At 44.4% G+C, this 13218-nt stretch overlaps 1 protein-coding gene across 1 annotated transcript in view; it reads right to left on the reverse strand.

The window, feature by feature from the left end:
- Positions 1-13218, reverse strand: part of COTL1 (coactosin like F-actin binding protein 1) — a 34452-nt gene that overhangs the window by 19446 nt on the left and 1788 nt on the right. The gene's annotated exons all lie outside the window — the stretch shown is intronic.

A 13218-nucleotide genomic window follows, 5' to 3' on the forward strand; every position in this document is an offset into this window, starting at 1 on the left:
CTACAAAGTCGCTGCCCCGTTGAGAGTAATTCAAGAAGTCAGAGACCTGTGGATGTTCCAGTTAAGTGTGTGATCTGCATGACCTGCAGACAGATCACTCCCTCCTGCTGAAAAACCCACAGGAGGCGAAGAACTTCAAAAGGCGTCTCATAGAAATGCCTTTGTTTCCTCTGCTCCTTCACTTGGCCATGGCAAAGAATCACAGAAAGAGATACTTCTCCTCCCCACGATATGGAACAAGGCCCTTTTTCTGGAAAAAGGCAAACAAGTGTTCAAAAATGAACAGTCAGGCCACCCAAAAGTCACAACTGGGTTAAAAATCATGATTTCTAAACAGTAAATTGAGTCCATTTTTACCTTCTCGTTTGAGAGCCTTTAGGCGTCACGTTCTCCAGCTTTTCTCTGCAGCCACAAAGACTAGAAATTTAATTTTCTTTATTAATTACAGCTGCAACTCTCACAATTCCAGATGCTGGGGCTTGGAGAAGACACACCATGAGTATTGCAAGACTCATGGGGGTAGTTGGGGTGGGGAGAGGAGAAGGAGGTGTGGAAATCACGCGAGAAATCTCTCTGCTTCCCTGGAGAGCTTCTAGAACAGTGGCTCTCAAAATTTTAACTGGTGACCCCTTTCACATAGCAAGTCTCTGAGTGCGACCCCCCCTTAGATATATAAAAAAGGGTTTTTAATTTATAAAACACAATTATAAATGCTAGAGGCAAAGCGGGGTTTGGGGTGGAGGTTGCCAGCTTGCGACCCCCACCCCCCGCCCCCATGTAATAACCTCACAACCCCCTGAGTGGTCCCGACTCCCAATTTGAGAACACCCTGTTCTAGAACCTTCCCTAACTCCCGATTGAAAGGATTGGTATGCACATGGTCTCTGCCCAAGGGGGAAGGGGTTTGCAGCCTGAAAGAATGGGCACGACCTTCGGAGCCTGCGATGTATGGGGAAAACGGACACCATGCGTATGGATCCATCCTGGAATCTAGGACAGCTTGCTCTCCTCTCCACAGCAGCGTGTCATACTGCCCAGGCATAAACCCCTGTAGCAGCACAACAGGGCCACTAAGGCGTAGTTTCGTTGTATTAGCGATCCCTGGGAGTTCCTCATGAAGGTCCACTGAATCAGGAAGGGAGCATGCCACAGGGCATGGGTGCTCCACCCCCATCCAGCTAGGTTCCCACCACCACCTGTGACTCACTCAATGCACACAGCCACTAAGAAGGGATAGCCAGCAGCAAAGGCATTTCTGCATCCATTTCCAGGATGTGCCTTCTTTCATTCCCCTCCACCGACAGAAGAGAGCAGGAACATCAGGCCCTTTGATTTTAAGATCACCATAATCCTTGTTTCAGGGCCTGGCTTCTGCTCTGTTAGGCCAAACTAAGGTTATTTATTTAGTGACCATCTGCATACAAGCATCTCATCTCTGGAGTCTGACAGATTCTGTGTTCCTTCTCTGCAGGGTGATTCACCAACCCAAGCTGTTGGGTGCATTTGCAATCACAGGCACATACATAGTGCCACCCCTTTCCAGTCTTTTCTTGTGAGTGCACAAGATACTGAAACCTACATCAGCCCTCATCTTCCAGAGAAGCAGAGCAGATGGACAGTCAAGGGAGCACAGAATATACCTATCACAGCTGCTCCATCGATTTAATAGGTCACTTGGTGTCCTTTTAGTGCAACAAGATGACACATAAAAGAACCATGAATCAGAGCACTTGCTTTTTGGAAAAGGAGCCCATTACACTTGGTCCAACTTAAGTTTACTGTAACCAATTCAGCATGTTTTATTCCTATGCTGTCCCAACTACCACCATGTGAGACATCCAGGATGCCAATTCACACCATCCTCATCTAGATCCATAATAAAATTTCTCTGTATACCATATATATATTGCATCACAAAAGGAGCCCCATAGAAACGTAAAAGGCTCTGTACCATTTCCCCTGCCCCTGTTCCACAGAAAACACCACAAGAAGCCTTTGAAAGCCAACAAATGTCACCTCAAAGCTAGAGCTGGTTGGAAACATGGAAACTTCTTTGTTGATAAAGTCAGAGTCAGAAAAGGAAAAAATTTTGGTTTATTCAATATTTTTTGCAAAAACATTCTTACCACATTTTCCCCCATAAAGGTTTAATTTCTTTAGTTTTCCTTTTTCATCTCCATGTTTTGTACATTGCCACTGAGCAAGTGCAGAGTTATGGAGAAGAGAAAGAACAAAACACAAAAACGTTGTTTTCCAGTTTTGTCAAAATAGAAAAAAAAAAAAAAAAAGAAAAGAAAAGCCCACAAATGTTGGAAATTTTGGAATTTGAAAAAACAAAATTTCTAGCAAAATATTTTTCATTCCAAAGAGTTTGATTGGCTCTTCTGAAAGAGGACCCAAACCAGAAAAGCCATGTCTATGAGAACTATGTGCAAGCAGAGTTTCCCTGCCTCTTCAAGAGGCTTTATTTCTGGCTGGTATGATGAACCTGTAGTAAGAAATTCCAATTCCAGCCAGAAAATCATCTTCAAGTCAATAACAGATTAAGCCTAAGAGGGCGTGTGGAGAGTGGGGAGAAATGGACAATAAACATTATGGTGAAGAGTGAGCACAAACCCCACATTGTGACTTTCAATATAGGCTTGAAGGAGACTATTGAAAAAACAAAACAAAACCACCCAAAACCAAACCAAAAATTAAAACAAACCCTGCTTCGTCAGACATAGATCAGACTGTGAATATCAACTCTACTACATATATGAGGCACAGACATAGGGAGCCACATTTTGCTAAGCACCTGTTCCTAGAGGAGCCTACAAAGCTTGGTCCATTTTGAAAAAGAGTCAAGCCATCTGACAGAGTGAACTTCAGTTTGACCTGTGACCCACAGAGCCACAGATGCTGGGGCAATCTTGATTCTCAGTGGAAGAACAGCAGAAGGAAAGGCGCTTAATCTCTCTCTGAAAGCAGCTGTGTTAATATGAATGCTGAAGCTAACAAAATGCAACTCAAAGTGGAGTTATGACCCACTAGGCAACTCACTATCCTGTTAGTACACCAATTGTTATATCATCTTACGTCTTCATAGGTATGTCCAGTGGCAGATTATCCAATGGGGCCCATGCCCAGGGGCCCTGGCCAATTGGGGGCCCGCAGAAAAATGGGCTCCCCAGCAGAAATCCGCCATGGGGCAGCAAAAGCCCAGAGTCCTGGCAGAAGCTGTGGGGCGGGCAGGGGAAACCCCAGCGCCCCGACCCCCCAGCAGAAGTGCCAGGCAGGCGGGGGAAGCCCGAGCATCTGGACCCCAGCTGAGGCCCCCAGACTGGAGGAGCTCTCACTCCCTGCTGCGGCCCCTTGGGGCCGCAGTGGAGGAGGTGGAATGGGGCAGGACCATGGTCAGAATAGGCGCAGGGCTGCAGGCGGAAGAGATGGGGTGGGGCCACGGTTCCGATGCCTGGGCCCTCTCACTTGCTGTAGCCCAGGGCCCCAGGAGATAATCCACCTCTGGGTAGGTCTACACCCACAGCTGAACACCCACAGCTGGTGCACATCAGCTGCTGTGGGCTCAGACGGGACCCTCCCCCACCCCTCACAGAGTTCGAGAGCCCAGACTCCAGTCCTAGCCTGGACGTCCACACTGCAGTTTTACAGCCCTGCAGTGCAAGCCAGCTGACCCAAGCCAGCCGTGGGTGTTTAATTGCTGCGTAGATATACCCATTGTGTTTAACAAGTGCAAAGGTTAGACAGAAAAGAAACAGCTGGTATAATTGCTAACAGTTCACCAACAAGAGAAGCAGATCTTTCCGGCAGAGTTCAGAGAGAGCAGTCAGAATCCCCGAGCAGAACTGGCCGAGTTTCACAGATAGTCTGAAGCATGTTCACAGTGACAAATTCAGTGAAACAGGATCCAAGCTTAAGTTCCTGTATATTCACGGATTTCCTCTTCCAGAGTTAACCAGTGCTATCCTGCCAAATTGTTTCTCTGCATTAGAGCAAACAAAAGGAAGCAGTACTTCACACAATGCACGGTCAACCTGTGGAACTCATTGCCAGGAGATGTTGTGAAGGCCAAAAGTGTAACTGGTTTCAAAAATAATTAGATAAATTTGTGGGCGATAGACCTATCACTAGCTATTAGCCAAGATGGTCAGGGATACAGCCCCATGCCCCAGGTGTCCCTAAACCTCCAATTGCCAGAAGCTGGGACTGGACAACAGGGGGAAGGATCACTTGAAATTGTGCTGGTCTGTTCATTCCCTCTGAAGTGTATGGCACTGGCCATGGTCAGGAGACCGGATACTGGGCTGGGTGGACCAGTGCTCTGATGCAGTATGGCTGTTCTTATATAGAAGTAGTCAGTGCCTTAGTGAACTCTGGTCCTCTCCCCCTCCCCAACTGAAAAAGCCCAAGACACTTTAATTTCCTCCTCTGCCTCTCCAAGAACACTTTAAACTGGCTTTAGAAGATGGACGTTGATGTTTGCAGTTGTACATGCCAAGGGTGGGGTAGATGCTACGTAAATAATGAAGTAATAATACAATGAACACCTTAACAGTAACAGGTGTTTGTTCCTTGTTTATCAGTAGTTAGTGTTTCCCTCTCCCCACCCTGCCAGTGGTTTTGCTTGATGACAGGACCTATTCTGATCCACCCAAGTATTTTAATACAATTGAATCAAAAAAGTTTCCCCACCAGACTACAAAGCTGCAACATTTCACACTGACTAGAATCAAGAAAGGTGTAACATTAGTCCCATTGCTCAAACAAACTGGCAAAACCAATCATATTCTTAGATAAGGTCACCACTGCTAGCTTTACTCACCCAGTATTACTGTACCTAGGGACTGCAAGGAAAAGTCTGACAGAACGCTTTGTCCTTACATACCATGTGTTATGAATACCTTGCCCCTACAGAGCTAGTTATAGAGAAAACGTGGCAGATTTCCTCAAAAGTATCCTGGTTCTTATTGCTTTTCATCTGGCTTTATTCATATTTTACTTGGAAAACATTGGCTTACTTAATATCCTCAAAGAAAGAGGCATGTGTGGAGAAAGTTAAAATTCTTCATTATGTGTTCAGTTGAATCTTGGATGAACAGGTTCCTTTTCCTATACTTTTTGTAGCAGCCATACCATCTTACTACATTTTACCACGACAACACAATGTGAGTATACTCCCGTGGTTGCACCAAGTAAAAAGGGCGAGGAGAGAGTTTAAAAGGAACGAAAGCTGCTCTTAACTGAGGAACTTTTTCTTCTAAATGCTCTGAGGAAATCTACTCCACTTTTATAGCTAATTAAAACCACCTTTAAAAACCTCCAAGGACGTATTTTTAACATACTGTTAACGGATATGGCCACGTAGGATATTAATGAGAACTGTACAACTCAAGTTCTGCTCTTCAGGCTGTGAATATTATGGGGCAAGATCCTCAGATGGTGTGAACTGTTGAGCTACAACCACTGAAGTTCTGTGTGTTTTCCACAAAGCCTACCACTGACAAATACTTGCCAACATTTTGGGACACCAGAGTTTTCCCCTCTACTCCAAACAGGAAGCAAGAATTGTAGCTCCCGCCCCCTTAAATGATACTCATTTGATGTACATATTTTGTATTTGGATTAATTTGCTGAGGGTAAAAAAAAAAAAAAAAACACACCCCAAAAACACAAAACTAGAAAAAGCTCACCACTTTTCCTACCATAGCAACCCAAGTACACTGGGAGAAAATAAAATGAAGCTCCCAAACACGACAATATGTAGGAGGTTAATTCCAGTGATATACCACTTTTCTGGGATGCAGCTCTTTGCATGCATAACAAGATACATCTGCAAATGTTTTAGAAACCTTTGGGGGAAGAATTGTGTATATAATCCTAAGTTACAGTATGGCTGTCTTGCAATGAAACCAAAGGGAGTTTAGTTTGCACGGTGCCAATTTTGAGTACTCTTGCAGCTAGATACTGGTTCTAGTCCCAATGAACATTGGGTTGCATATGAACATTATGTAGCATTAAACTGCAAACTCAGAAGTCGCCATCTCATGGCCTTGGATACCCATTTTGTGCCAGATGCCTGGTCAGTGTTAACTGATATCTACTGCCTGTCATGAGTAAGCTGTAAGAAAAAATGAGCCACATGGTAAAGATCATGGGCCCTCTAGTTGTTTAGTGTCAGACCACTTGGTTTCCTGCTAACATGACGCAAACTCTGTCCCCTCTTGACCCTCCGTGATGCAAGCTAGAATGTTAAGCTAAGGTTAACCAAACAGGAAGAAAGACTGTTCAAGCTGACATTTTAAATTTTTACTATAAGGAAACTATCAGAACTGAGGCTGTCTAAGAGAAGCATGACTGTGTAGGAGACACTGGGGAAGGAAGGGACATGGGCCCAGTTTGGCAGGGGGAAAAAGCCCAACACCTGCTTTCTCTTTTGAACACCTGGCTTTGGTTGCAGTTCTTCACCCCTTAAACCTCAATATGCAGACACCAATGCTCTGAGTCACCTGGGAGGAGATGCTCCTCGAACAGCTATCCCCATCACCACACTGGTGAGGGCCCAGCCCCCGTGCAGTACTTAGTCCCTGGTAAGGGTTAGGCCTTTGGAACTTTATCAAAAGCTCACTGAAGTCAACTTCAATGGGCTTTGGCCCTATAATCTTCTTTAAAAGAAAGACTGATGTTTAGCATCATGATTATAAACACAAGACAAAACCAAGGCCAATAATCCATTCTAATGTCCATCCAACACGTATCCAGTGTGCTAGGTCCAGGACATGAGCTCATGAGACTGATGAGCCATCAGCCACAGCAGAGTTCCTTTGCGCTCACCCATCAGTGAAGAAAGGGCTAAGTACTTGTCTCACTGAAGTCAATACCAAAATGCTCTCAAGCCTCAGTACAGACAGGATGTGGTCCAGAGACAAGAAGGCCAAAGTGTTCATGACTTGTTCACAGATGGGTTGTCAGTAGCATAAGCTAGAGTCCAGCAGTATCACAGCTAACCTCTTTGTTTCTTATAGTTATTACATGCCTGACTGAGGGCACAACTCCAGATAAGTTTTCATGGAAGTGATGCCTAGCAGTCTCCCAAAGTCAAGAAAGTTTCAAACTCCTGCAAGATGGTGAGCAGTGGACTCTTCCCCCTCCCACAACCTCCACAAAAAATCCATATGCAGTTCCATTATTAGCATCTTGAGTTGATACATCCCATTGAAACAAATACTGGGGTTGATTTTCTGTTGCATTAAAGGGTTGAGGGGCCTTTAAGGGATATAAATGACTTTGGGGAATACCCCCACCAGCCATAGTGGCCCTCTATTGGCTTCTCTCCTAGTGTAAGGGGAAGGATGGTCCAATGGTAGAGCATTAGCTAGGACAGGGGAGACCTGGGTTTAATTCCCTGCTCCAGCACGGACTTCCTGTATAACCATGGCCAAGTCACTTAGCCTCTCTGGGCCTCAGTTTCCTATCTGGAAAAAGGGGATACCATTTTCTTACCTCACAGAAGCATTGTGAGAATAAATACATTAGGGATTTTGAAATACTTGGAGATCTACAGATGACAGGTGTAGAAACAGGCTATTATGATGACGTAGGGACTGGGAGTGGACCCAGGCTATGGCTACTTTTTGAGCTTATTGGAAACAGAGTTTAAATTAGAGCAGTCCTGAGGCAGCTCTGATGCCAAGGACCAGACAGACCTCTGACAGGCTCCAGAATACAGTGAGTGTAAAGGGGACTTAACCCCGTTCAACACAGGAATGGTGGAAGCAGACAAAGTTCCAGATGACCATAAGGAAGTGGTTGGCAAACAGATGCCACTTTAACTGCTCCTCCAAGGAGCTATGCTTTACACAGCAGTGCAGGGGTGGGGGAGGGGGGGGAAGGCTTTGCAGCCAGGAATGCACAGTCAATGTGAAATTCCCAAAAATAATTACCATAAAGGACGGATCATCAGTTTTCACAGGTTTGCCCTTCAAATATATGTTAAAGGGGAAAGCGGGCAAAGGAAGGTGATGAGCACGAGAAAGACTCAACAATATCCTGTAAAGTCCAAAATTACAAAGGTATTTTGGTGCCTAAAGATGCAAATCGACACCTACTGGGATTTATAAAAAGCACCTAAGTGAGTTAGGCACCTTAGCTGCTTTGGTGCATTGCTAAGTCTCCCCAGGCACCTACCTGCATCTTTAGGCACCAAAACACCTTTAAAAATTTGGGACTAAGTTTTTAAACTACTGAATTCTATTCCTTACTGATTGCAATCCACCTATATACAGGGAGCATTGCACTAGGACACAATCTTAGGGGCTGGTTCCATTTTCCCCCCCACTCCCCGATGCTAACCAGAAATGCCTTATGCTGTATCTATTCCATTCCAAGAGTTTTAATTCCTCCGAATGTGGACTGCACAGTACCTTTTGTCTGCTCTTTACAGACACATGAATAGCTCTTCCATCTCATGCTGTCCCAGTACAGGTATTTATCTGTACTGGAACTTTCCTAACAGCAGCCTAAGTTAGTTCTTTTGTCATGGTTGTAAACATTTGGTTCTCAATGGGACGGAGAAACTTGTAAGCATCACGCTATTAAACTGCAGCGTAGCCATAAAAAAAAAATTGCAAATAGGGACTGTTCCACTCTGTTCCTTTAATAATATCGGGGAAAGCAAAATAAGTTCAGCTATTGGTTAGTCTGGCATCACTGACATTTACAAAACCCTTAACTCTGTATTTCTGACTGGGATTATTTTAAGTCCAAGATCCCAGGTAAGGTCACTCCACTCTTCTCAGCCATGCATTCACAGCCCCCATTATTAGGGTTTGAAATAAACACACATTTTCCTTCCCACTCTGTTGTAAAAAAACCCCAAACCTTCATCTATCTTTCTGGCTCTGAATCCAACAACTCAGCTTTTTGTCTAAAACTGTATTGACGGCATGAAGTGTTTAATGCCAAATTCATGCCATGGTTGGTTGGATCCATGCCACCGGCAGAAGCACAAGGGAGAGCGATCTCTGGAAAAAGAAGCAGATCAAAAGCCTTGAATGAAATCCTCATTTAATGGAGGGGAACCCCAGAGATATTCGCGAATGCAGTAAAACAGCCCTGGGTCTATGCTTAAAGGAAATGACACATGTGCAGTAAGTGTCAGTTTCCCACCCAGTTTTCCTCTTCCTATTTAAAAATGTCACCCATATAGTTTCAGTGTCCCAGAATAAAGGGGAAGGGGTAAAATGGGAAGTTTATTGCATATTTCACTGCTATGCTTTTCTGCAGATAACCCCGTGGTTGGTAGAAGGCTCAGGAACAGGTCCTATGTGCAGGGCCATCAAAGGCAAAGCTCTGGGGTAGAATGGACTTGTACATCCACAATATACAGAGGAATAAATCCTCACAAGATACATTGGGTGCAGCAGTGCTCAAATTGTGATCCATGGGACTTATACGATCCCCTTTACCATTGTATCTGAACACTTAATCTTTAATATATTTATTAAGTGGCAGTCCAGAGTGTCTGGAGAGCTGGCTGGTCACATGGTATCTTTGCCAGTTGCTAATGTAACCCACACACCTTTAGGTGTGGCGTTCTGTCCCATCTAGTGGCACAGAGACCACTTAGAGAGATAAAATGAGTCTGCTCTACAGCCTTAGCTAACAGTCAGTTCATGCGGTAGAGGCTCATGCACTAATAAGCTCCAGGGGTCCCCGGTTCGATCCTGCCCGCCGGCGACCAGGGTCTGTCAGCATTACGCTAAGTCAAATTAAAAGAAGCCAAAAATACACCACGACATAATTTCCTGATTTTCCTCATGGAGGCTATTGCTGTGGTTGCAGCAGAGACATTCGGGGATCACCAGTGGTATTCGGAATGGAGATGTCTATGAGACAGACACTCTCTGTATTAAGCGGCAGGCAACACTACTGAGAACTCCTAGCACAATGCAGGAAGTGCAAAAAGCAACCCCATAGGGGCGTGAACAAAAGAACTTCCTGTATCTTTGAGCCAAGTGAATTAGCACCCACTGACTCCGCCTTCCCTCTAATCTAATGCCCAGGAGGGAAGCAATATGCACACCACACCAAAGGTGCTTTTAATAAGAATGGCCATTAGAGAAAACAGGAGACACAGATGCTTTCTGTTTGAGCACATATTGTAACAGATGGCCTGGTAAGCAGAGCAGAGCGAATTTGCACTGAGGTGCCTCAGCCTACGCTTGGTGAGCTGAGGTTTTGTATTCCAGCTCCCACTTGTATCTTCAACCACTTAATCATAGGAGGCTTTACAAAAGGCAGCTGCACTTTGGGGGGGGGGGGCAGGAGAAAGAGGGTCTTTCAAGTCTGTATTGTTCAGACAATAGGAATCCAAAACAAGGAAAAAAGTTTACTTTGAAGCCACTGGCATTTGTTTTAATCCACATTTTTCCATTGAATTTTTGTTTCAGCGGAAGTTTTCCAACCAGCTCTACGGTGTACTAAGAGTTGTCACCTTTCCTCCAGATGGTAAGGAAAGCGCTGTCTTCACAGCTGGCACCAATCCAGTTTCCTGACCGATGTCTAGTGGTCCAGCTCAGGCTGGTTGCACAGATAGAGTCACTAAAACTAGCATATCTTCCTTCCCCAACTCGTGTAACGTCCGTTAGTTTGTGGGTGGAGGAATTAGCTGTCTGACACTTGGCCGAGTCTGTATACCCGGTACCTCTTCACTTCCTATGGTTTATTAAAGCTTCAAGCACATGTGCTTCAGAGATATTTTATTGTCAAGGGTTAATCTGCTCTTGCCTTGTTTTAGTCAAGGCCTATTGAGGGGCCTGTCTAGCCCCTAGCATGGGCTAATACAAGAGCCCAGGTCTACCCTGGCCACACCTTTTATATGAAACCTCCCTTTTATAGTCTGCACTTCATAGAGCTGGAAGAGGTTGGAGGAACTGCAAGGCTAGTGGGGTCGGCTCTGCACTGAGAAATTCACTGGCAGAAGAGGTGGGGTGAATTCTGCTTTGGTCTATGTCCCTTTTAGTGCCTTGCTTGTAGTAAGGGTTTGATGCACAAAATTGCTGGCAAGGAACTGAAATTGGATGATGATCCCAAGAGGTCATGACTCCAGTGGCTACTGCTCTACAGCCTGCCCGGGACAAATTCTGGGGGTCAGCTGCCTCTGACAGAGCCTCTTCTCTCCAGCTCTCTGCTCCAGATGCTCGTTACAGAGGGGATAACAGGTAAGGAAGAGATGACAGGTAAGAAGCACTCGGTCAGGAAGAGACACAGTCAGTATCATCCCAGACAGAGCAGTTAGAGTCAAGCCAGACAAAACAAGAGATTTAAGCTTTAAAAATAAATGGCAGAGAAAATAAGTGTGGAAGGGTTCCAGCCTGGGAAGCTGTTTGACTGCCTTAGTCACTGGCTGGGGAGAGAAATATGGAAGGCATTCAGCAGTCTCAGCTAGTAATCGCCCTTGTTCAACCCAGAGCCCTGTGGCTGACCTGCTCTTAGGCAATGTGGGCCTGAATTTCAGAAGAGCTGAGTGCACAGAAATACAACTGATGTCAATGGGAGCTGCAGGAGCTCAGCACCTCTGTGTTGGTCTTCCCCATCTGGACGTGTGTCCTTCTTTCAAAATGGATTTTTCTGGCACCTCTCTTAGGACAGGTTTCAGAGTAGCAGCCGTGTTAGTCTGTATTCGCAAAAAGAAAAGGAGTACTTGTGGCACCTTAGAGACTAACCAATTTATTTGAGCATGAGCTTTCGTGAGCTACAGCACCCGATGAAGTGAGCTGTAGCTCACGAAAGCTTATGCTCAAATAAATTGGTTAGTCTCTAAGGTGCCACTAGTACTCCTTTTCTCTTAGGACAAATACCTTTTCCTCTCTCTTAAAACGTCTCCTTTGGCCTGCTAACTCCTCCCACCCACCTTCTTATAAGGTCACAGAATGATAGAAAAAAAAAAAAAAAAAAAAAAAGAGAGAGAGTCCTCTCTTCCAGGTACCATGAATCCAACTCTTCTGATAGGAGCTACATGAATTTAAGATTCTCTGCAAAGTAAATGAGATCAGCTGGGGACTATTGCTCTTTTAAGAGGTATCCAGGCAATCCTGACAGCATTCTCCAGCAATGGTTTGAATAGGGCAATTAAGGCATCTTGATTCAATGACTACACATATTTCTAGCCTCTGGGAATTTAATATCTTTCCCTGCCAACAGCTACGTACTGATTAGAGTCCCAGTCCTCCCGCATTTAAGTTCAATGGAAGTTTTGGCATTGAATTTGATGTGAGAGAACCTGACCCTAGCTGGTTCCATGCCTGGGCCCATTCTGGACAGAGAGGCCCCTTCACAGTGGTTATTAGCATTTTAGCAGGCCAGGGACTGTTACATTACTCCTTGAGGAACAGACCTTGTTCATCTTCCATGAGACAGATAATTAATATTACAGGCAATTGAAAGTCATAGCTGGGATAGATAAACTAGGAAGGCTTTGCCAGAATTACAGACCAACATTTTGAAATGAATCCAGGCTAAACGTGAACAATTAGCAATAAATACTTCAAGCCTGGCACATCACCATATGAATTAAATGACACATAGCCAACAAGAGCATGGGGAAGCGGAGTACACATACAAAATATCCCCATGGGCCTAGTTTGAAAGTAATAAAGACAGTTTTTGCAAACGCTGCATGTCTTAATGTCAGTAGTAGTTAACTATTTCCTGGCTTTCCACCATTCCATTACCACTTTCCATCAGTCCTTTAGCACTCTACTTCTGTGACACAGGTCAACACACAGCTGCCACATTTAAACCTTGAACTGCAACTGCTTTTGCAGTGTCACATAACTAATTTCTTTTCAACACTCTATTTGTTCAAACAAGTCTCCTATATAATTTCTCATTCTAGTAGTTCTTAAGTTTTGTGATTTTAAATTATTGTTTTTACTGCATAATTAGTGCTATTCAAATAATTTATTGTGGAAGGTTTCTATAAAGCAAAGATTTATTTTTTTAATACTATGGCTGTATTAGCCATAATAACTTAAATGGGTATTTCTCTCTCTTCAGTTAAGAGATTTCACCCTTTAAATGTTAGGGTTAAACAATAAGATCTGAGCTAAGAGTTTCCTCCCGTTTAGAGGGAAACTGGAAGGGACTCAAAACTCATCCATTGTGCAAAAGGAAAAAAAAAAGCGGCACATATTTAAATATGTGGGCGAAACAAAGGAA

Source organism: Lepidochelys olivacea, assembly GCF_965140295.1.
Source record: "Lepidochelys olivacea isolate rLepOli2 genome assembly, chromosome: 12".
NCBI classification, from domain to species: Eukaryota; Metazoa; Chordata; order Testudines; family Cheloniidae; genus Lepidochelys; species Lepidochelys olivacea.